General features: G+C 46.1%; 1 long non-coding RNA gene across 1 annotated transcript in view; it reads right to left on the bottom strand.

The window, feature by feature from the left end:
- LOC147030309 (uncharacterized) overlaps positions 1 to 20,243 on the bottom strand; it is an 83,061-nt gene extending 62,818 nt beyond the window's left edge. Inside the window, exon 1 of the long non-coding RNA XR_015056303.1 lies at positions 19,160 to 20,243. This is a non-coding gene — a long non-coding RNA (uncharacterized LOC147030309). The remainder of the gene's footprint in view (positions 1 to 19,159) is intronic.
- Positions 20,244 to 22,734: the final 2,491 nt, after the last annotated feature.

Genomic DNA, 22,734 nt, shown 5'->3' with positions numbered 1-22,734 from the left:
CATTCGGGCTGCGACCCTTCAGGATAGCCGTTTTTCTTTTACTATCTTTATTTTGGACCAGCCGCCATTACTACCACCACAACCACCACCAACCACGTCTCAACAGCCATCACACAACAACCACCAACCGCAACGCCGCTTCACAACAACAGCCACGACCTTTACCGTCACATCTCGCTCTCGCAACCATCGCATCACCGCCATTCCCGCGCCGCTTGTGGGTGCCGATCCTGGACTCGTGCAGGGCGCGCACCGAGCAGCAGGTGCAAAAACACCAGCCTTTCCGAAGAAATCGGATCAAAAACGATTCACGCCCACTTCTGTTCCGTCCTATCAGCGAGCGTGGGGCGATTTGGCCCCGCCTCCAGGTGCGTCGGAGTATAATCGCTATATGCAGATTCGTGGATCAAAAATCATTCACGCCCACTTTTCCTCTGTCCAATGGGGAGCCAGCCAGAGGTGAAGGGTCGAAGGTGAAGGAGCGAAGCCCCGGGGGCTATAAAGGGCCACGTTCGCTCGCCAAAAAGTAGTTGAGTCAGTCAAGGAGAGTTGAGAAGAGAAGAGTCAGAGAAAGCAGTTGGACGGAGCTGAGAAGAGTGGAGAGTTGGAGAGGTGGCGGCGGCGAAGGCAGTCGAGAGGGCGCTCGTGTCAGAGTCGGGGAGCTGCGGAGAGGGGAGGCCGGTAACGCGACCGAGGTCGCGGTGGAGACGCTCGTCACGGGACCCGAGCCAGCGAGATATCCTCATTCCCCCGAGCATCAACAACCCCCTCCTGTTTCCCCCCGCGCTGAGATAGTGTGAGAAGGGGGCCCCGTTCCCACCCCATTTCCAGGCAGTGCCAGCGAGGCCCGCGGAGTCGGGGCGCCACCGCCATTTTGCGGCTCATCACCAGATGGGTAGGCTCGACGCGGTCTCGGCTCCAGGCCCGTCTGCCCCCTCATCGTTGAGGGTGGTCCCTTTTTCTTTTGCTTTGAGGATATGTGTTGTCGGCGCCGTCTGTGAAGTAAAACTGTATAAGTGTTGCCGTGTAGTCGGTAGTAGATCTGCATTGTTACATTTGCTTTTTGTGCATTATTGTGGTGTTTCTTCTATTTTTACATTTGCTTTTGGTGTATAATTGTATATGTGTGCTTTCCGTTTGCCGCGGAATAAATGTGCTTTATGTTGAACTGTTTCTCCCGTTTCGCTTCGTCTTTTCCTTTATTGAATCTCCATCTTACTTCACGTAAAGGGTGGGTCGTGGGCTAAATACGCCCCATAATTAATCGAACCGTCGAGGTTGACGATAACACCGCTCGGTTATCCCGATAGTACGGAACGGGTCGCTTAAAGTGGCCCGTGTCCGAAGTCGACCTGCGGCGAGGTGCGATCGCCCGGTCTACCCTCCGTGTGGGTACTTAGGTAGGTCGAATTTGGCGAGCAACCCTATCCCACGCGGGGGGCCGATTGGCACGATCGTGGTGAGGCCGAAAGGCCCACCCGTGACTAGTTCCCGGCGTTAGTCCGAGAGGGTCACGACGGGATTGTCTGTCCGGTGGGCGACGTGCTGCGATTCGAGTTACGTGGCCGCTCGCACGCCGGCGGGCGCGAATCTGCAACAATATATATATATATATATATATATATATATATATATATATATATATATATATATATATATATATGTACATATACGCAAATATATATGTATATATATATGTGTGTGTACATATACGCATATATATGTATATATATATATATATATATATATATATATATATATATATATATATATATATATATATATATACATATATGAAATGGCAAATGGTTTGGAAATTGGGTGTTGTCCTGCAACACCTCTCTGAGGGTGACAGGGCATGAACCACTCACTCAGGGTAACGGAGCATGAACCAATTGCTCAGGGTGACTGAGCACGAACCACTCATTCGGGTTGACAGAGCACGAACCACTCGCTCGGTGTGATGCAGCATGAACCACTCACTCTGTGTAATGCAACATGAACCACTTTCTCGGGGTGATGGAGCATGGACCACTTGCTCAGGGTGACAGAGCATGAACCACTCGCTCGGGGTGATGGAGCAGGAACCATTCGCTCGGGGTGACGGAGCACGGACCACTTTCTCGGGGTGACGGAGCACGGAGCACTTGCTTGGGGTGACGGAGCACGGACCACTTGCTCGGGGTGACGGAGCACGAGCACTTGCTTGGGGTGACGGAGCACGGACCACTTGCTCGGAGTGATGGAGCAGGAACCACTCGATTGGGGTGAAGGAGCACGAACCACTCACTTGGGGTGATGGAGCACGAACCACTCGATTGGGGTGAGGAGCATGAACCATTCGCTCGGGGTGATGGAGCAGGAACTCCTCCCTCGGGGTGACGGAGCACGAACCACTCGCTTGGGGTGATGGAGCAGGAACCACTCGCTCGGGGTGACGGAGCACGAACTACTCCCTCGGGGTGACGGAGCACGAACCACTCGCTCGGGTGAAGGAGTACGAACCACTCCCACGGCGTGACGGAACACGAACACTCCCTCTGGGTGATGGAGCACGAACCACTCGCTCACGGTGATGGAGCACGAACCACTCGCTCGGGGTGACGGAGCACGAACCATTTGCTTGGGGTTATGGAGTCCTTGCTGATTGTGTCGGTTGGTCATGTGAATGCATTGGTACTGAGTGGGAGCTGTTTTCCAGTGACTTGCACTTCTCTTTTTTTAACACTGTCTGCAAGGCTCATGGACGAACTGTGATACATATCATGTAAACATGTAACCACATTGTCTTTCCAAAATCCAAAACTAGAGTTGACTTTCACACAAACACAGCCACTGAGCTTGGGGGGGGGGGGGTGGGGGGTGGACGTCACTGGGCATACTTCGTGCTCGCATCAGTACATGTTAAAGTTTCCACAACGTCCCTTCACACAGAGTCGGCAAGTTATCATCGTCGCCCTGAACAAATTGCAAATTTCTGCTCTAACCTCCAGGGAACACCTTCTATCCTCCCCATTACCTTCAATTTTCATCCTCCCCACTTTCCAAACATCCCCCATTCTCCCAACTAATCTCTTTCTTATCTCAAAAAAAAAAAAAATATATATATATATATATATATACCCAACAACAACAACAACAACAACACGCTCACCTTCTCCCGATTCTGCTACTTCTTCTTCCTCTTAACTTCCTCCTCGTCTTCCTCGATTTCTTTTTTTTTTACACTTCCATGACCTAATCTGTTGAACTCTCTCATACATTAATATTAACAACAAAAACGATCTCATAATGCTTCATCTTCCTCTCTCACACATGTGGTACTCTTTACTGTTTCACAATGCACTACTCTTCTGCTATTTTAACAGACTGCTCTCATTTCGACCTCTCCTTCATTCCTTGCCTAAAAAATCCAACTATTACAGCGCTTCTTCTCTCCATGCTCTGAATTCGCCTTCATTGCACCCATCAAGAATTGTGTTAAATCGCATCTCTGACCTAAAACTTTTAAAAACCACAGTTTGCCATGGATGCTCGCTTTCCATCAACCATTCTTTTTTTCCAACTTCAGTGCCAACTCACCCCCCTCACCCCTCACTCTCACTCTCAAAGCAACCATCCCACTCTTCTCCCTCCAAGCCTCCCTCTCACCTCTTTCAAAAATTCCCTCCTCACCTTTCTCCCACCTTTCGTCCCCCTCACTCTTCCTTCTCTAAGGTGCCCCCCCTCTCATCCAACAACCTGCCTCCCTCCACTGCCCTCTCACCTCCATCTCTTCACTCCACCTCCTCAAATCCTCAACTGCCATCTTCCTTCTCTCTTGTCCCCCCTCCCTCCCAGCACCACAGAGCCTTTTCTCCTCCTCATTCGGCCCCCTCCCCTCGCTATTCTGCAATACCCCACACTCCTTCAGCAACCCTCCTTACCTCCCCCCTCATCCCTCGTCCTACCCTCCCCCGCCCCCTCCACCTCCTGCACCCAAAGCCTCCTCCCCTACCTCTTCATTAAAAGTGTGGACCTTAAATATCCGGGGCCTTCGCTCAAACCTTTCAGATCTTTCCCTACAGGTTGCCACTGACAAACCAGACATTATCTGCCTAACAGAAACTTTCCTCTCCCAAGACGTGTCTGACTCCCAAGTATCTCTCCCTGGTTACTCCTTCTTATGGTATGACAGACCTGAGCCTCGTCCTGGTGGAGGTGTTGCTCTCTTCATCAAAGACTCTATTCCTCACTCTCCCTGCACTGCTCTCACTCCCCCACACCCCCAGGAATACCTCTGGCTTCGGCTTCCCCTCCACTCCCACCTCATGTTTATATGTGTACTGTACCGTCCACCGAACAGTGATGACTCCATCTACACCTCACTCTCCGAAAACATGGACCATCTTCTATCTTCTCATCCAAACTCTCTCTTCCTCTTATGTGGCGACTTCAATTGTCATCACGCCAGTTGGCTAGGTGTGGGTACCTCTCTCACCTGCCATGGGACATCAGCAAAAGCTTTCTGTGACTCATTGGGACTGACTCAATCGGTCAACTTCCCGACGCGGATCTCAACCAATGGTACTCCATCTCTTCTGGATCTGATTTTGACAAATTTCCCTGACAATATCTGCTGCTCTTCCTTCGCTCCAATTGGTTCTTCTGACCACGTCCTTGTTAAAGTGGACATCTCTCTGGCTGTTATCAGAGAACCACCTCACCGCCGTCGAGTCTGGCATTTCACTCAAGCCGACTGGCAGGGTCTCCGAGCAGCCATCAAACTTACAGACTGGTCTCCTATCACTACTTTCTCAAACATCAACTCATCCTGGGAATTCTTTCAAAGAAACTTGCTCTCCCTCATGCACAGATTTATCCCCTCTCGTGTTCAGTTGTCTTACCCTTCCTCCCGCCCTTGGTTTACTGAAGCTTGTGGCGAGGCAGTTGTCCTGAAACAACTTGCCTTTGCCTCATGGAAAGCAAACCCAACTGAGGGCAATCTCAGTTCTTTCCACAAAGCTCGGAACAAGTGTGTATCTACCCTCAGGAGAGCCAGAAAACAACATCTTTCTCATCTCAAGTCTGAACTCTCAAACCTCTCTCCCTCCTCAAAATCCTGGTGGCGTTTAATCAAATCTGTTTCTGGTGTATGTTCCCCCTCCATCCCCTCCCTTACCTCAAATGGCCGCACTGCTGATTCCACACGTGATAAAGCTGAATGTCTAAACTCGGTGTTTGCAGCTAAATCTTGTGTCCCAAACCCATCACTATCTCTACCCACTTTACCCAGTCGCACCCAACTGTCCCTGGACTCTGTATCCTTTTCTCCTGACAAGGTGGAGAGCTTGCTTTCAAACCTCGAGTCAGATTCTGCAACCGGTCCAGACGGCATCAGCCCACGTGTCCTCAAAGCCTGCTCTTCTGCTCTTGCTCACCCTCTCTCTGTTCTATTCACCCTCTCATTTTCCCAAGGTCATCTGCCATCTGCTTGGAAATCTGCTAACATCACTGCCCTGCATAAAAAAGGTGCAAAAACAGATCCCTGTAACTACAGACCAATCAGCCTTCTCCCAATCATCAGAAAGGTTATGGAATCCATCATCGCTTCAGACATGAAATCCTTCCTCTTCTCCAATGGCTTGATTTCCAATCATCAATTTGGTTTCAGACCAGGTCACTCTACCCTGGATATGCTGCTACTGCTCTCCCATCAATGGATGGAGGTCCTCAATGCCAGACAGGAAATCCGAGCCGTATCCCTGGACATATCACGTGCTTTTGACACAGTCTGGCACCCTGCATTACTCACCAAACTCTCTTCCCATGGTATTCAAGGCCATCTCCACTCATGGCTCGCAGACTTCCTCTCCTGTCGCAGTCAACGTGTGGCCCTAAATGGAGTTCTTTCATCCCCTCTTCCTGTGCAGGCTGGAGTTCCTCAAGGTAGCGTTCTGGGCCCTGTTCTTTTTCTGGTTTTCATCAATGATCTCTCGGACTCTCTGGAAAATCCTCTATTTCTCTTTGCCGATGACTCCACCCTCTGCCGTACCATCTGTCATCCCTCAGACCGGCAAGCAGCAGCTTCTTCGCTCACTGCAGATCTGGATAAAATCACAAACTGGTCCAACACGTGGAACATGTCTTTCAATCCACACAAATCTCACACTCTCACTATGTCTCTTCGAAAGGACCGTTTACAAAACCCCCCATCCACTTTCTCAACAATCCTCTGGAAGAAGTCTTTTCTTTCAAGCTTCTAGGTCTCACTATCTGCCATGACCTTTCCTGGGAAAGTCACATTTCCAACCTTGCCTCAAAAGCCAGTCGCCGACTGGGAATCCTCCGTCGTGCAAAGTCCTTCCTCGGCCCTCTTGAGCTCCTGACTACTTACAAAGCTTTTGTCCGTAGCCTGATGGAGTACTGCTCTCCCCTCTGGGCTGGTGCTCCTGCCTCCCACCTTTCTCGGCTTCACGCTGTCGAAACCAGGGCTTTTAAGATCATTGGCATCTCCCGCAATGAAGCTGAGTCTTTGGGCCTCTCACTCAATCACCGCAGGTTGGTCGGTGGTCTTTCTGTCTTCTACCGACTCCTCTCCAGCCTTGCCCCCCTGCTCTCTCTGCGATTTGTCCCAACCACATTTCCACAGGGCGCTCAAGGTCCGCCAACAACCCCCTTCTGGTAAAACTACCAAAATCACGAATCACTGCTCATCTTCACTCTTTCATTCCTCTTTTTTCCCGCCTTTGGAATAAACTTCCTCACTCTATTCTTTCCCATTCTTCCCTCCAGGCTTTCAAAACAGCTGTTCACCACCACCTCTTATCTTCCCCCATCCAAATCCTCGATCTTTTCTACCCCCGATAATCCACCCAAGCCCACTTCCTTCAATTCTCCTGCTTTCCTTCCTGAAAGTCCCTGTAATGTCCATCTTCTCTTCGCCATGTTCCCCGTCCCATCCCCATCCCTCTCCCTTCCACAGTTCACCTAATGTGTCTGTTCCCCACTGTTTTGTCCCTTCCACTCCCGCCCCTCTTGTCTCATGCCTCCTTGCTGTGAGTTGTGTGTTAGCTCTCATACGAGCCTCGACCAAGGTATACAAAAAAAAAAAAAAAAAAAAAAACACTGTCAGTCACATTGGCACAGCCGCACACTCAGCAAATAATGCACCTCACAGCAATGTGCTGCTTTTGTGAGAAGAAGAATATTTATAAGAGGTGTGACCATGAGATTGGCCAGGATTGAAAGACATCTCCCATTTATCAGATCATCTCAGCAATTACATATCCAGTGCCACTGAGATGGAGAGGGTGGGGTGGGGGCAATGGGCGGGGGAGGAGGTGGGGTTGGGGCATGGGGTGGGGAGTGAAGGCATTGGCGGTGGAGAGTGGGGGGGGCGGTTGTACTTTTGTGGAGCACATTGTGGAGTAATCGTTGCAGAGGAGGATGGCAAATCCTTTGTTGTCATGTCCATTAATTAATGGTGCACACAACTCCAGAAAGAAACATTAGGTTACAGAGTTTACTGACTGTGAACGGGGAATGTCTATTGCCTTGTAGTTATTCGTGGCATGGTCCTAGGCCCTCGGGTAATCCAAAGTCCACACAGTTTTCTTCAGAGGTAACTCTTATCTTCCTGGACCGGCACTCGGTAGTGCGCATACCTCAACCAGGCTGAACAGTTAACGTTTTGTATCCCAGTGATAGGTCGGATCTGCATCCGGACCTGAACCAAAATCTAATCGGCTTGTTGTTGTCACCTACCCAACCCCGTGCACAACTTTTTGAAATATCATGTGCCATGTATCGTTTTTGGCCCGATCTCTCAATGGTGAAGATCACTTAAAAAAATTAAAAATTCCCATATTCGAATCCGGATCTTCACCAAAATCGAATTACCATTCATCCTTATCACACACCCAACCTGTCCACCGAGTTTCGTCTGAATCCGTCGATACATTTTTGTGATGTCCTGCTATATATTGTTTTTGGTGCCACCTCTCAATGGTGAAGAATCACTTAAAAAATTCTAGTAGCCCGATGTGGATCTTCACCAAAATCGAAACAATTCACAAACCCAACTTGTCGACTAAATTTCGTCCAAATTCGTCGATAACTTTTTGAGATTTCCTGCTTACAGACAGATATGGGTGAAAACATAACCTCCATCCACCTTCGATTGCGGAGGTAATGAGGAACTCGCTTGGATGTCGCAGTCATGAGTAATGGCCGTTTGTGTGTCATCACATTTTTTTTTTGTGCCAGCCTGCCAAAATGGCAGCCATAGTCAAATGGCAAGGTGGACAAGTCTATGAGATGAAGTTGGAAACGCAACTGTGATGTTGTTTTCATGTGATGCCATTCAAGCACAACAAACTGTCCTGAACGCTTACCTCTTACTCCTACTTCCATTTCGAGAGTGCTGCCCTTCATCCGCCTTGTACTTCTTCCTTACCTATCCATGCTCCCTTCCACTCTTGCTATGCTTTCCCACCACTCATTCACTCAAACACTCATGTGCGATGTCTTTGTCTCCCTGTTTCCCTTTGATCCTTTGTCAGTCTGTGAACCTGCTGCCCTCTGTCGTTTGGTTACTCCAGGAACCTAGATTGCGATCTACTAAAAATAATTTAATATTTGAATCTACTCATGCAGGCTTCATCAACACTGGCTGTTGGGCTTGTTTTTCATGACATGGTAAATAGGATAAGTCAGTGTGGTGCTTGGTACAAACACAGCACAAACTTGCCAGTGGAAACGAGCTATTGGAATGGATGATCCGACTGAGCTATTTTGTCAGTCCTACATATTGTAATGTAATGGACCACACATTTGTCATATTTATTAATTGTGTATACACAATCGAGGATCATGGAAGTGAGATGATGAAGGATGAAAAGGCATCGCACATGGACAGTGAGACTGTGAGGCCACAGAAGGACACAAGCATTGGAATGAGTTCAACAGAACAATAATACACTACATGGCCAAAAGTATGTGGACACCTGCTCATCTAACATCTCATCCCAAAACCATGGGCATGAATATGGAGTTGGTATCCCCTTTGCTGTTATAACAGCCTCCACTATTCTGGGAAGGTTTTCCATGAGATGTTTGAACATTGCTGCAGGGATTTGCTTCCATTCAGCCACAAGAGCATTAGTGAGGTCGGGCACTGATGTTGGGCGATTAGCTCTGGCTCGCAGTCAGTGTTCCAATTCATGCCAAAGGTGTTTGATGGAGTTGAGATCAGGGCTCTGTGCAGGCCAGTCAAGTTATTCCACACCGATCTCAACAAACCATTTCTGTATGGACCTCGCTTTATTCATGGGGTCATTGTCATGTTGAAACGGTAAAGGGCCTTCCGCAAACTGTTGCCACAAAGTTGGAAGCATAGACTTCTGTAGAATGTCATTGTATGCTGTAGCATTAAGATTTCCCTTCACTGGAACGATGGGGCCGAGCCCAAACCATGAAAAACAGCCCCAGACCATTATTCCTCCTCAATCAAACTTTACAGTTGGCACTATGCATTCAGGCAGGTAGCGTTCTTTTGGCATCCGCCAAACCCAGATTCGTCTGTCAGATTGCCAGATGGTGAAGTGTGATTCATCACTCCAGAGAAAGTGTTTCCACTGCTCCAGAGTCCAATGGTGGTGAGTTTTACACCACTCCAGTTTTACAGTTTTACACCACTCCAGCCGACGCTTGGCATGGCGCATGGGGATCATAGGCTTGTGTACGGCTGCTCGGCCATGGAAACCCATTTCATGAAGCTCCTGATGAACAGTGCTTGTGCTGACGTTACTTCCAGAGTCAACTTGGATCTCGGTAGTGAGTGTTGCAACCGACGACAGACAACTTTTCTGCGCTTCGCGTTTCAGCACTCGGCGGTCCCGTTCTGTGAGTTTGTGTGGCCTACCACTTCGCAGCTGAACTGTTGTTGCTCCGAGATGTTTCCACTTCACAATAACAGCACTGACAGTTGACTGTGGCAGCTCGAGCAGGGCAGAAATTTGATGAACTGACTTATTAGGAAAGTGCCATCTGATGACAGTGCCACATTTAAAGTCATTGAGCTCTTCAGTATGGCTCATTCTACTGCCAATGTTTGTCTGTGGAGATTGCAATGCTTTCTGTTTGATTTTATACACCTACCAGCAATGGTTGTGGCCGAAATAGCCAAATCCACTAATTAGAAGGGGCGTCCGCATACTTTTGGCCATATGGTGTATATGTATACAGTCGTGGCCAAAAGGAATTGTTGTGGATTTCAGAATCAGATCCGAGTCATGCATACAACATCCAGGTCGTCAGACAGTTATTTCCATTAATGGATGTTCAGAATAGACCCATCCCCTTGTCTGGTGGGATTCTAACTCTTTGATGCATTGGAGAAGGGCAGAGAACAGGTTCCCTTTCATTCTTATGGGATAACCTTTTCCTCTTTACGACACGTTCATGACGTATGATTTTACATCAGTTTTCATTTATGCATGAGCGATATTCACTGTTCGTGCATGCAATAAGATAGCCGTTAACCCAACGGAGACTTGTCTATTCCTTTTCCATCCAGACATATTGGCTTGGAAGTTCACGATTTATTTACACATTTTATTTTGGCTATCATTTTCAAATTGGACTTACAGGACATTTGAGTCATTAAACACACTGCAAGCTATTCCTGAACAATTCATTCTGATGGTCAAACATGGCTGTGGTCTCAGATCATTTACCTCAAGCACTCACCTTTTACCATTGATGTTCGACACTCATTTTCTTTCATCGTCGTTTGACACCCATCTTTTTCCATCGGTGAATGACACCCCGTTTGGCAGCTCTTTGGACGCTAACTGGCTCTTCTTCGTATCGGGCTGAACAAAGACGTGATATGTGCTGTTGATGTTTTGTGTGCACTTCATGTTTTCGCTTAGTTGTTCCGGCGAATGGCTACTTTCTGGCGTTTGTCCAGTGCCCCGAACATGACATCGTAAGCCAGGCCTGTGTTAATTGGGAGTTGCATCTCGTTGATGGTCAGGAGAGAATGACCATGAGAATTGTCAGTTGGAGGTCGCATGCAGTGATGCGCCAATAGGCAAGCTGGATTTGGCTGAAGTTGTCCTTGAGGCTCCACCCACACTGGTTGCCTATAAAAGGACAGCAGGACTGCCTTGTTAGCAGTTGGTAGGAGATCATGATAGCAGTTGGTGAGAGATCCTGATCAGAGTTGGTGAAAGATGTTGCTGACGGTTGGTGATAGCTCCTGACAGCTCCTGATGGTTGGGGACAGCAGCAACGGCAGTTGGTGACAGATGGACTGTTCCTGCTGGTTCTGCTCGGTATCTGGCTCTTGGTGTACTTGGTTGTTGGTGTACCTGGTTCCTGGCATTCCTCGTTCCTGGGGTTGACGACATAATGCCGATTGGTGTTCGACCCTTTTTGCGGGTGGGTGCATGGTGAGGCAGGGTGCTGGCAGTGGAAATGAGCCGGGCTGTGGAAAGCTCATTTGGAGAGGTAGACCAAGGCACGCTCACACATTTTGGGTTATTTTAGTCGATGCACGATGACGTCTGCCTTGGTAAGCTGAGACCGGATTCTTTTTCCACCTGAATGGTCTGAAGGTACCCATGTCTCATGTTTAATTGTTAAGTAAGGCATCGTGATAAGCATCTGCTCTTTGTCCATTTTTCGATAAATGCTTGTTGAATTCTTCATTTGTTTGAGATTATTTTGTTGTTTGAACATTTGATTTGAATTCATCCATTCAATTGACAAGGAAGTAAAAAGTCCTTCAGCTTATATATTTTTCTTCATAATAAATTCCTTGTTGGCGTTTCAATCTGACCATGATTGTCATTTCCTTTCATTGATCCAGCATTATCCGAACCGAGATAGACTGAGAGATTATACTTCACAAAGTAATTCGCCTGTCATAATTAGCCCAGCGGTAAATGCTCGGCCACATTACTTAAGATCTAATCAAGATAACATCGGTGCAACGTCAAGGGCGCGTTCCCCGGTTCAGGAGGCCACGTGACCTCTAGTTAAATGGCAAATTACACTGTGGACACTGGAACTCGTGGTTAACTGATTGGCGTTCATGGTTATTAAGGCCTAAGTCACATTTGGCACGGCGGCCGTCGGGTCTACAACATCTACGGCCACTAGCAATTATAGGGCGGCCGCAGTATTTCCACAGTCACACAATGTAGCAATCACATATGTTTTTATTTTTCGGGGAGCCGCACGGCGTATTTATAAATCGTGGAGACCGAAAACGTGGGGGTGCCGTACGGTCTTTGATTTGATGTCGCACGGTGACCTTAGGGCGTCCCTGCGGCGACAATAGAATTTCCATCGGTGTATAATTTCCATATAATTTCCATTTCCAACAAAATTCTCAATTTTCATCTGATTGACTTGAAATTTGAACAGAATTTGCATATTTGGTCATTGAATTCAACCCCCAATTGTTTTAAGGTCAAATTTGTTTTATGGATTTTGCACATCTCATGCTATGTATGACATCTTTCTTGTTCGTTTATCTGTTTGTGAACAGATATTTCAAAAATTTGTGGACGGATGTGAACGAAATTTGGTGGAGAGCTTGGGTATGTGACAGTGCCAAAATGATTAGATTTTAGCGAAGCTCCGGATCCGAATCTGGACCTGCGAATTTTTAAAGTGACTTTTCACCATTGAGAGATAGGGCCAAAAACGACATATAGCAGGATATCTCAAAAATGTGTCGTTGGATTCGGACGAAACTTGGTGGACGAGTTGGTTCGGTGACAAGAACAAGCCGATTCAATTTTAGTTCAGGGCCGAATTTAGATCGGCCTATCAGTGGGATACAAAACATAAACGCTTGACGAAGGTATGTGCTCCATTGAGTGGCCATTCTCGTTACCCTCGTGGAAGGAGAGAGTATTGCATTTGGGTGTGTTTGTTTGTCTGTTTGTTTGTCCACACAGAACTTTCGTATTTTTCTCCTCAACCGCTTGGTGGATTGAGACAAAATTTTCACCATTGGTGCAACTACTCATATAGAATGTTATCATGATAATTATCACATCACAGGTCACGTGGTGCTGTAGCCATGTTGGAAAAACGGAAAAACTTTGGAGCTCTGTATCTCTGAAACCGCTCAAGGAAAAAATTGAAGTTGCACATAGCAAGTACTCCTCATGCGGAATGAGTATTATTTCTTTTTCACATCGCAGGTGCCTTCCTTATGACGTCATAATTGCATATGTAGAATGCCACATCCGATCAGTATGAAAAGTTTTGAGGGTCATCCTGAGATAAAATGGTCCACAGGAAAAAATATTTATGACATCATTGGTCACGTGATTCTGCAGTCATATTGGTTTTTTTTTTTACTTTAAAAAACCTTCAAAAATCTTCTTCTCTGTAGTAGCTGAACAGATCGAGGTGAAACTTTACACATATGACCGCCTGTCTATGAGGAACAAAAGGTTCACACATTTGATGTCTTTGGTCACATAGTTTGGCAGCCATATTTGAGTTACCCTAACCTGGTATTGGCGTAGTGGTTAGGGTAGCGGCTTGGGATCCAAAAGGTCCTGAGTTCAAGCCCCGTTGGCCGCTTGAATTAATACACACCAGGAGGTTGACTCAGCCTGTCATCCTTCCGAGGTCGGCAAAGTGAGTACCAGTGTGCTGTATGCCCCGGTTTGAATAAGTGTACCATATCCCTGTGTCGTAAGGGGCGACCAGGGTTGCGTCAGGAAGGGCATCCGGCGTAAAACCTGTGCCAAATCATAACGGATGATCCGCTGTGGCGACCCCTAACGGGAGCAGCCGAAAGAAGAAGAAGAATTTTTGAGTTACCCTAAATCATATAAAAATCTCCAGAATGGCTGGACAGATCGAGGAAAAAAAATGTTCCCCAAGGCATGCTTGTACAAGTTTGTTAAGGAATAATTGATGTCACATGGTTTGGTAGCCATATTGGATTTAAGAAAAAAATAAACAATGTTTTCTCTGGAACCGCTTAATTATTCAAGGTAAAACTTCACAATTATGATCTAGTAGTGATGGGGAATACAAGTTATAAATTTCAACTTGATTGTGTTCATGATCTGGCAGCCATAATTATTTAATTTTTTGATCTGGGTTTTTTTTTATTTATTTATTTTTTTTTTTTTTGAATAAGGCTCACTTGGCTGTGCCTGGATAGGTTTGAGGGTAGAGGAGTAGCAGCTGAAATGTGAATCCTATCCAGGTTCCTCCTGATGACTTCATCTCTGCTTTTTGCTTGTTTGGGTTCCTTCTGATTACTCCAATGCAGGACTGCACCTATTTGGTTTTCCATTTGACTTTAATTGAATTAATTCATCCAATTCTGAATTCAACAGAATAATAATAAAAAAAACATCATGGGTCAGGGTCAGGTGTCCGATCAAAGTGGGGTTGCATCAAAGCAGGACGTCTTGGTACCCAGTCATCACTGTCAGCAGTTATAAAGTGGCAGTTCTAATTATGTTTCTTATTAATTACGTAACACACCAGTACATAAACACCACACAAAACAAGTCCTGGCAAGGGTCTGCAATCTCTGATTGCTCTTTTTCTTGTTTTTGACTTATTTTGTTGTTGATTAAAGGTTTATTTTTATATAAATAACATAAGCAAATACCACCCGTTGCTTCATGGACAGGAATACTGAGAGGAGGAAAAAAGACGGGGGAGAGGGAGAGAGATGGGGGAGAGAGTTGGGAGGTAGAGGGGGAAATAGAGAGGAGGGAGGAAGGAGGGGTGGGAGAGAGAGAGAGAGAGAGAGAGAGAGAGAGAGAGAGAGAGAGAGAGAGAGAGAGAGAGAGAGAGAGAGAGAGAGAGAGAGAGAGAGAGAGAGAGAGAGAGAGAGAGAGAGAGAGAGAGAGTAAGAGAGTAGGGGTAGAGTGAGGATGGAGGGAATGAGGGGGTGGGGAAGGGAAGGCAGCGAGAGGAGAGTGGAAGGGAAGGTAGAGGTGCGGTGGAGTGTTAATTACGATTCATACTGTCTCGTCAAAATGTATCTGCAGAGAACAGTGAAGATGGAAACAAAACAATGTCTGTCTCTGGGTAGTACTTATTGTATGACTGTTAGAAATTGGATTTCAAACACCGCCCTGACACATCCGGAGCCAAGCCGTCTGGAGACGAGCCCCGCCTGCACACGTCCAGAGACAAACTCCCGTCCAGGCAAAAATACCACCCAGACACGTTCTGAGACAAACACTGCCCGGACGCATCTGGAACCAAGCTGTCCTGAGACAAGCACTGCCGGGAGACGTCCAGAATCAAACTTCCTTCTGGACATAAATACCACCTGGACACATCCGAAGCCAAGCTGTCCAGAGACAAGCACTGCTCAGACACGTCTGGAGACAAACTCCTGGCTGGATACATCCAGAGATAAACTCCCGTCTGGACATAAACACTGCCCGGATGTGTCTGGAGACAAACACTGCCTGGACGCATCTGGAGCCAAGCTGTCCGGAGACAACCTCCATCCAGACATAACCAGCGTCCGGATATGTCCATAGACAGAGACAGAGACAGACAGAAGGAGCAGGGAAGAGTGAGAGAGGTGTGGGAGGAGGGTGCTGCACTGCATTGGCAAAGCAAGGATGGGACAACGAGAGAGATAGAGAGGTGGGGTCAAGGGGGTTCACAGAGAGAACATGTTATGCTGTATGAACACACACACACACACACACACACACACACACACACACACACACACACACACACACACACACACTAGTGCTTGGCCAATATTGGCAATTTTCATGAATCGGCAGGTTGGAGTCGGTATGATTACCGACGACAGTAAATACTGTATACAACCCAAAAACCTTGAGTAGCTTTCGCTGAAAAAACAATGTTGCACTTATGTAGACATTTCATGGATATGTTCACAGACATATGTCTTCATAAACAGCTGTGGATGAAGGGAGGAAAAATAATTTGGCTCCGTAATTTAGAAAACACATTAATACAGCAAATAGTTCTGAAATTTGGTGTTATTTCATAACAACTCGCTCAGAATTACAGAGCACGAACCACTCTCTCAGGATGAAGGGGCATGAACCACTCGCTCAGGATGACGGAGCGTGAACCACTTGCTCAGGATGATGGAGCGCGACCAACTCACTCAGGATGAAGGGTCACGAACCACTCGTTCAGGATGACAGAGCACGAACCACTCAGTGAGGATGACGGAGCACGAGCCACTCGCTCAGGATGGGGGAGCATGAACCACTCGCTCAGGATGATGGAGCACGAACCACTCGCAAAGGATGACGGAGCATGAACCACTTGCTCAGGATGACGGAGCATGGACCACTCGCTCAGGATGACGTAGCATGAACCTCTGACTGAATGACGTGGCGTGGCAAAAGCATTGGCAGTGAGTGAATGATTCGCTCCGAATGACGTAGTCCAGCACAGCTATCGATTGTAGGGTGCCTGTCAAGTGGCTTAAACACTCAAGCAAGCACTCCAATGAAATGGTTGATAAGGAATGGTTGGCCAGGCTGTTGCTGCATACCATAAAAGATCCCTTCAACTTTAAAGCCGCTCTTTACCACACCCACAGCAGTTAAAGAAATTAAGTGAATGCGTTCAAATAATGACTTTATTCACAAAAGAGTTCCTGTTTATTATGGAACAAACCTGGAGACATCGCAAAATTTAATTGCCCGTGAAATAAACATTGCAGATAATTAATCCGCCATGTTGCCTGCTTGTCTGTGCATGCGTCATGTGGTACATCAGTGCACAGTCCACGCAAACATTATAACTTTATTTTTAAATGTCCATTTTCCACCAGATTTCCGTTGATTCCCTGTACGGAGCCTCAAAAAAACCTCCAAAATTTTTGACATAGATCTGGGAGACGCTATGGATAATCATTCCCTCTGAGGGACAGGGCATGATGTCAAGCAGTGAATGCACTAAATCACGTGGCTCAATGGAGCTGGTTAATTTTGGCACATTCTTAAATCATTTGTTCACTCAATATAATTCTCCAAACAGAAGAAAAAGATAAGTTTAATGCTTTGGAAATTTCACAGTTTCTTGTGTATATCTGGAGAAGGAGGGGAACATAGACTTGCTTGCTTGAAGTAAATAGGTACATTGGCTTAGTTATAAGATTCGTTGTTTCTTTAAATTATCAGATTTTACTCCAGATTTCGACACTTATTTAGTCTGGATGATACCCGATCCTCAAAGCTGAAATAATATTTTGATGATGTACTTTAATTTGTCTGTGAAAGTAAATCGTGGAAAATTGCATCATGTCATGGATGAAATCACCCCAAGCCCTTAATTTGAAAACTATAGCATGTACAAAAGCGATGTATGCAGTGATTCGTAGCTTTGATGAAGAAGCATTCGATAATATGAGTGAGGAAAGTGAAGAAAAAAAAACTTTATCGGAATGAAATTGTTGCAGCCTGTTCCAAGTCAAGGCATGGTTGAGCAGGCCAAAAAACATGGTGGCTTCAGATCCCCGTGAGGTTACCTAAGATAGGCCTTTCAGACTCCACGGAGAGCGGTAACCGAGGATGTGCCTGATAAAGGATATAATTAAATAAAGCCGTTAATTATCTTCAAAAGGGGTGTTTTAATTAACCCAAACACCCAATTTTCACTCTTACATTTCCGTGGAGTTTTCTTAGTATGCATGAAAACTTTCAGGCTGCTACGTTTTATAGTTTTGGAGTTGTGGAGGAGACACAATGACACACACACACACACACACACACACACACACACACACACACACACACACACACACACACACACACACACACACACACACACACACACACACACTATACGACTTAATTGTCCATGGCTGATTGTTCCTGGAGGCATCTCTCCCTGCAGTGTTATAACCTCATTTCTACCCTTTAAGTGTTGTGAATCCCCAAATACACATTCAATATAAAGTGGTCACACTGATGACTCTCAGATTATTCAAATAGCAGGTTAATTCGAAAGAGGAAATAAAGAAGTGCACAAATGTGTCAACCCTTACCCGAACCATTAAATAGTTAAACTCCGATCGTTTGATAGTTCATTAGAGAACATTAGCAATAATTCTGACTCAAACGAGGGACGAAAACCTTTCGAAGGATGTAAGCTTGCTGGGTGCCTCCTGAACGACTACAGGCAACGAATGAAAGTGCTGCAGAATGATTTGATTACATTCAGCTGAATGAGTGGTGCAAAAATGGATAATTACGTTCAGATGAATGAAACGGAGTTTAGAATGAATTACTATGTTGGTATATTCAGATGTATGATGACATTTGGCTGAATGAGGGGAGGTACAGAATGAAAGGAATTCGGAAATACTTTTGCACAACCGTGTAAGGATCGTCCAACAGGCAACAACTAATGCTCGAAGATGGGACATCTTATCAACGGTTTCGAATGGAGTGCTTGCTTGAGTACCTGAAGTACCAGGAGAGCGCTCCACAAGAAACTTGGTAACTGAACACAGCCCTGGCTTAACATCCATCCTAGGGACGGTGTGCTTTGTGATGCAACGTCCTGTCTGGGAAGCACATATATCAGACAGCTTATCGTTGCGTCGGGAATCAAACCCATATTGGACAGTGCAGAGGTGACTATATATGCCCCCACTTCATCTATTCTGTCAGCACTTTTATATAATCGTTTAAAATTGGTTACAACCATACCATGATTATGATAACCTAGCACAAACCACATTGTGGATTTCGATGCAGAATCACAAACTAGTCATTATGTTATTTTTTAATTAGCCACTCACAGGTGCCTCTGCAACAGACTGGTTTTCATCAGAGATTTGGTTAGAGATCCAGGTCAGCTTTTCCTCATTATTTTGTTGTTTGAGAAGTGAGGAAAGAAGTGTGTGTGTGTGTGTGTGTGTGTGTGTGTGTGTGTGTGTGTGTGTGTGTGTGTGTGTGTGTGTGTGTGTGTGTGTGTGTGTGTTAGGGTTAGGTATAGTGAGTGATTCAGATAGAAAGTATACAGACTGGGATAGTGAGGAGATTATCATCAGGTATAGTGAGTGATTCGGATAGTTTGAAATGTGACTTATTTCGCTTTAAAAACACACAATAATGTATCAGTGTTACGATCACCACCACAGTACACCTGGCCTGCACAGTACCTGAAGAAGGCTGAATTGTGGAGATGAAACGTTCCATGGAATGCTGGCACCTGCACAGTTCCTGACACGTTCCATCCACACGTTCCATGGAAATGATCACCACCAAAGTACACCTGGCCTGCACAGTACCTGAAGAAGACTGAATTGTGGAGATGAAACGCTCCATGGAATGCTGGCATTAAAAAAACAAAACATCATATTTTATCATGAGGAGTGTTTCTGCATCCTTCACTTGTGTCCTTCACATTTCCCACGTGGATTTTATTCATTCAATTCACCATACAACTGCTGTGGAGCACCACACAATCTTACCAAAAGTTGCGAACATTTGCAACTGCTCCCACACATAGCACAGCTGTTGCTATGGCTTTCCTGATTACAGCACAATATGTCCTCATGTTTGAAGGTGAACAGTCTTTCAGATTGTACAAATGGCCCCTTCACAAATTGATCTTGAGAGCTCGTCTTCTTACAATATTGCTAAACCGAATGTCTATGTATGAGGCAAGTACATACCCGAGTGAGTTCAGAAGGGGTCACACCGATCCATAACCAACATTTACTGTTATTCTGCAATGGTGTGAGCGTTGTTGGGTCAGAATAACCCAACTGGACTCATTCAGACCATGTCGTACGGACGTAGCAGGCACGAGTTCACCATAGCTAGATCTACGGTGGTGAAAAAAAATGGGGCACTTGTGAGAAAGCGCTGCCGTACGAACTGAGTGGGCGACGAAGCCCTTCTACCGAGCGCACAACACCCATATCCTCCAACCAAACCGCCTTCTCAAAACGTTGCTTAAGGCCTCTCGGACGCCGTGCTGGGCTCCATTAATTTGTCGGGCCTTCGGCGTCGGGCCACGGCAGCGCAAGGCCCGATCGATACGGCCGCAGCGCCGTTCCGTTTGGCTTGATGAACGGCCCACGTTAATATTCATGAAGGCGCGATTGATGCGTAGTGGAGAAACCCTGCAGAATTTGCCGCATGCGGGGTTGCTGGTGCCAGGGTCTGCCTCGCATTGCCGCTGTGCGAATGCGGCCATGACCCTGTGGCTGTTACAACAGGGTTGACATCACATGGGGCTGCACTTTGTGTTGGCCCGCTTGTTAGGTCGTGCTTCCCTGGGTGGATATGCTGTTCCGTAGTATTCGTCTGTTTGTAGTCCGTTAAGCTTTCCATCGCCAAGTAATGAGTATCGCCCTGTGGTCGAGGCTCATGGAAGAGCGAAACGGCAAAGGAAGAAACCTCCTGAGGACATTACCATTGGTCATAGACAAAACAAGTCAGCAGAGAGCAGAAAAGGTCACTTTTGTTTTTTCAGTAATTTGTAAGGGTTAACGCTTGCTTTCTTTTGTATACAGAGATAAGGCTCGTGGAAAAGCTACAACACTGAACGGATCAGGACGCAACATTGCAAGAGGAACAGTCGAGACAATTGTTTGGTTTAAAAAATCACTCGTTAGGGGAGATTATATTTTCTATCCTTCACTGATTGTTTAAATCAAAGGCAATTGCTGCATTTTGTCATGTCATGATAAAACTATAAATGCTAAATTCCGCATGAAGTTTCACCATGCAAAGAATGAGTTTCTTAGTTTGAGTTTAACAATTGGGGAAAACACAGCACATCCCTTGTGCAGGAATGGGATCCATGACCTGATTTTAAGATTAACTAAGTATGTTGTTTCCCTGTCTACACCATGATCTTGCCATACAAACCGATCAGCATTTCCTTCCCGCGCACACTTGGACATCGCTCGTCCAAGCCGTCTCGTCTCACGTGCACGAGCCAGGCACGTGGTCTTATAGAATGATTTTTAAAAAGACAGAAAGCTACAGCCGGGAAGGAAATTGAACGATTAATCAATGCGAAGCGATGTTACAGGACTTATAAAGCTGATGAAAATGTTTTAATAAATTTGACCAAAGAAATTGCCTCGGAAAGCGAGCAGGGAAGGCAAGAGGGACTGCTAAGCAGCCTTTCATGATATATTTTAAATGGGAATATATGTATATGTATATATATATATATATATATATATATATATATATATATATATATATATATATATATATATATATATATATATATATATATATATATATACAAATACACATGTATGTTTGTATGCATGTACATATGTCTGTGAATGTGTATGTATGTAAATGTATATGTATGTATGTATGTTTTTGTATATGTATATATATATATATATATATATATATATATATATATATATATATATATATATATATATATATATTGCTAGGGAAATGGACCTTATTGGAATACTAAATATAGGATTAGCTCAGGTTTCCCATTAAATGCATGTATAGCGAGGTTGAATGGTAAAATAGACGTTACATGTGTGTTGGGAGGTTGTTGTTTTATTGTTCGTGCGGTGGTGGAGGACCGAGAGATTCTTATTATTCCTACCCCATCCTGGGATAGGCCTCTCCCAGTCGGCTGAGGTGGTGTCACCTGGAGAGAGGGTGTGGCGAAAGTGAGGAGCTTTGGTCGGCTTCGCCGAGAGAGGCGGGCTCGTGTCTCGAGGCGAGCAAACGAGAGAGGAAACGAAGGCTTCGTAAAAAGGGTCCAGTGGGTGGAAATAGTCGCTCTCGAAGCGCACTCGTGCTTCAAAACGAGCGAACAAAGGAATTGAGTTTTGAGAAATGGCAGTGGGCTTTTGAGAGGCTGCTTGCACGTCGAGGATTCTGCCGTAAGAGGGACGGCAGCCGGTTTCGAGACGAGCGAGAAAAGAAAAGGCAGTGGTGAATCGGCCGGGAGAGAACACTGAACCTGAGGGTCGAGTCTGCCATCGGCTGAGAAAGAAAAGGTGATTCGACAGAGAGAGAGGAACTGAGAGGATGAAGCGGAAGTCGGGCTTCGAGGCGCGAAGGCAGGAGAGGAGATGCCGGAGCCTCGGACGGTCCTTACTCACCTCACGGCTGGACACGTTGTCGATCCGCCTGCGGAGCTCGGCACCTCAATTTGGCCTTGTCTTGTGAACGGGCCAGGCCTGGATTTGTATGCTGAACCCTGGAGAGAAATCGGCTGAGGCCCATCGTTGATCTGGCGGACTTGTGCCATCGACATTGTGCGGGGCCAGAGCGCGCGGAGACCGCGTGTGTGAGGTCTGTGACAAAAGGACAAGCGCCATTTTGCCACGCGGCATGGTTCGAGCTGGGAGTTCGAATCCGTGGACATCCGCCTGTTGCAAGCGACATTCGTGCTTTTGCCACTGTCCTCTTGTCCATGAAACCTCATCAAGTCCTCTGTCTTGCATGCATGCTGTCTGTCTTTGTCTGCACGTGTTGTATAAGGCATATTTTGGTTGCGACCCCGTCAAAACCTGTAGTCCGTGGTTCCCTAGTTAAGAACGGGTTGAGGTTTGTTAATAAAAACATTGTTGTGAATTTTGCTTGTGTTGTGATCCCTGATGTTCCCCAATAAATCTGGTTAATTCGTATGAAGTTGCCGCTACGGATTAATTTGTGTCACATCGAGGAACGATCTGTTCGATTGGCATATAAGACCAAAATGGTTACAGACTGGCAGAAAATGCTCGGCATC

This window comes from Eptatretus burgeri, chromosome 3, assembly GCF_056783735.1.
Source record: "Eptatretus burgeri isolate ZD-2024b chromosome 3, Ebu_testis_v1, whole genome shotgun sequence".
In the NCBI taxonomy this organism is placed as follows: Eukaryota; Metazoa; Chordata; class Myxini; order Myxiniformes; family Myxinidae; genus Eptatretus; species Eptatretus burgeri.
The sequence above is the reverse complement of the archived record's forward strand: the minus strand, read 5'-3'. Positions and strand labels throughout refer to the sequence as shown.